The following is a 3,162-nucleotide window of genomic DNA, read 5'->3' as shown; positions in this document are numbered from 1 at the left end:
TATATATTAATTAATTATTTTTTTATTTTATTTTCGTTTCTCTGTAGAGGACATTAAAGGGATAGTTCACCCAGAAATGAAAATCTGATGTTTATCTGCTCACCCCCTGCAGGGCATCCAAGATGTAGGTGACTTTGTTTCTTCAGTAGAACACATTTGATGATTTTTAACTCCAGCCGTTGCAGTCTGTCAGTCGTATAATGCATAGCAATGGTAACAAAATCTATGAGAACTAATATTTTTACGTTCTTATTTGTTGACTGAAGCACGGACTTGCAGAAACAGTTGTGACTGTATTACTGTAATTTACAGAATAATCCAGACATATAACATCGATCATCAATCTTCAGGAATCAGGCATCTGAGCGAGTGCAGACCACTTGAGTGACGTTCTGTCTACAAAACTCCACCACATTTATCCAGCATTTATTTTCAGAAATCATCTTTAAAACCATACACTTCTCAAATCACATTTCCGAGCAATTCTTTCCTCCGAAGCTGCACAGGTCATCATTTATTGTAATTTTGCTGTCAGAATCACAGTTTATTCACCATCGGTGAGATGAGGAGCAGGTTTGCTGTGTCAAAGGACATGTCGGATCATGGTTTGAACTTATGAAGTTTGACATGATCTATATGTTACAGACGGCGGTGATATGAACGTGATATGAACACTAATCCTTCAATATAAGGACTAAAGCACAAAAAACGTAAAATAAACCTAACCAAAATTAAATGTATGCATGTGTATTTTTTAATTAGAGAAGGTTTACTGTGACACGGTCCCTTGTGTTTTTAATAAAAAAGGCAAGACACTTTTTTGTAAGTTTTTGGATATGATCAAATTAATAAATGGATGGTTCAAGTATATCACACTTTTTGTGCAAAAAAGGGAAATACACTTGAATGCAAACCTTGGCTAATGGATCTGTTTAATAACAGATAGCTCTGATATGTTTTCTCTTGAAAGTCTGTAAAAAGTTCTGTAAATGGTCATTATTATCTACATCATAAGTTTGTAGTCTGTGGCTATATAACAGCTGCTCCTGCGTCTCGTGGGACATCTAGTCAAAGAAGAGGCACAGACGCTACTCCCTCCTGGTTTGTTTATCCAGACATTGACTAAAGGAGAGTGTGACTGCTCATAAGCCGTTGTTTTCTGTCCTCTCTGTTATCAATCACTTCAAGGGCTCCTGAACAGGAGGGCCATTTCTCCGTCATCACTCCCTCAGCAAGACCATTACACTCCACATTAATGCAGGGAATGTAATGCCTCTTCTCTGCACCTCACTAGATCTGCTGCTTTCATTCTCCATAAATCAGCTTCACTCACTGCCAAAACTGGGAAATGATTTTCCTTTTTTTCTCTTTTGTTCCCAGCATGTTTTTGTTAGTGTAATATAGTGCGTGAGCAGTATAACCTCACAGTTCAGATCAAACTGTTTAGGTAATGTATAAAAGATGCTGTCTTTTTGGTGTGTAATTATTCTTACAGATGTATATATATACAGTATACTGTATATATATATATATACACTCAAAACTAATAAACGTAATGTGATACATATGTGTCAGTCTTAGTCATACATAAATGAAACAGGTAAGGTTTTTAAGTACACAATAAGCACCAGGTTTATATATTTATCGACAATTAGTCCAATTTGTTTCACTCTCATACATTTTAACTAATTGAATGTTGCCTGTTCCTCGGCCTGCCATATTCATGCCATAATCATGTTCCTACTTTTTAACTGAATAAAATTTAATGGTTTCACAACAACAGATTTATGCTAATTCTAATTAATTTGATATACATTTTTGGAAAATATTACAATCTAAAATCAAACAGATGCAAATAGTAAACACTTTGAGTTTATTGTTTCGTGTTAAAACTGTGTAATTGATCCTAATTAATCCCTAATTTTTTAAAATTATATATTACTTGTGTGTATATATATATATATATATATATACTGTATATATATACACACACATACATACATACATACACCACACACACACACACACACAAATTGAACTAATAATACAGTTTTACCATAAACGCACACGCACACACACACACACACACACACACACACACACACAAACACGCACACACACACACGCACAATTATAATTTCAGGACTAGAATTGCCATTAAAAATGATCCCATGTCTGCATCAGAGGGTACTTTCTCTCTCTTTGGTCCTCTGAAGTGACTTCATCCCACATAACCGCACAGTCTGCACACACAGCATCGATCAGAGCTTTGAACTCTGGACTGCTGTCAGTCATCATTAGTTCTGCTCTAATACTGCTGCCCTGAACCTCATGTGTAGATCATGAAACAAACATCACTGCTGTGGTGTGCAGCTATCTGAACATACTTCACCAGAGTAAGTTCATTATTTTCCAGCAAACAGATTGTTAAATGACATTACAGTTTTTTTCAACTGCTTACATTTTTAAAACCTTGCCTCTTTTTATTCAAATCTTTACACACAGATCCAAGAACTGCACACACAAAATGCAAAATGCAAAATGTGTTACATAGAGAATTGTGTGTTGTGTTTTGCAAAAAGTGTTTTATGGAATTGAAAAACTCTCAACTGAAAACTAAAACTTGTTGTGACATTTACATAAGACATAAATGAATAAGTAAGAAAAGAGACGGTATTATGTAAAAATAAAACCAACATGATAAAGTAACATTTATTTGGTTAGGTTTTTTAAAAGTTTAATTTAATATAAAAACGTCTCAGAATTGTAAAATGCATTTTAAAATTTTTTTTTTTTTAAATAGGCCTACATGTTTCTGGTGTTATTGTGAATCATTTGGAGCATGTTACTTCAAATAAACATCTGTCATCAACATGCTTTGGCATTTTACATTAGAAAATATTTTGCACATGCTACCTGTACACAGCAATAAAGTTTGATATTTGATGCACGAAACTAAATCTTTAATTGAATTTATCTAAGCACATATGAAACACAGAGCTCTCTTTTCTTAGGGCTCAACATTTACCACAATATCTTGTTTTACCTGAATTATTCACTATTATCCTGAGGTATGTGCTATTGCCGCAGGCCTTTGCTGATTTCCAGGAATTATTGTGTGACCCTTGGATGAACCCTTAGCACTGAATCACTGAAAAATAT

The sequence above is a fragment of the Sinocyclocheilus grahami genome, unplaced genomic scaffold (genome assembly GCF_001515645.1).
Source record: "Sinocyclocheilus grahami isolate Dianchi unplaced genomic scaffold, SAMN03320097.WGS_v1.1 scaffold1573.1, whole genome shotgun sequence".
In the NCBI taxonomy this organism is placed as follows: Eukaryota; Metazoa; Chordata; class Actinopteri; order Cypriniformes; family Cyprinidae; genus Sinocyclocheilus; species Sinocyclocheilus grahami.
The sequence above is the reverse complement of the archived record's forward strand: the minus strand, read 5'-3'. Positions refer to the sequence as shown.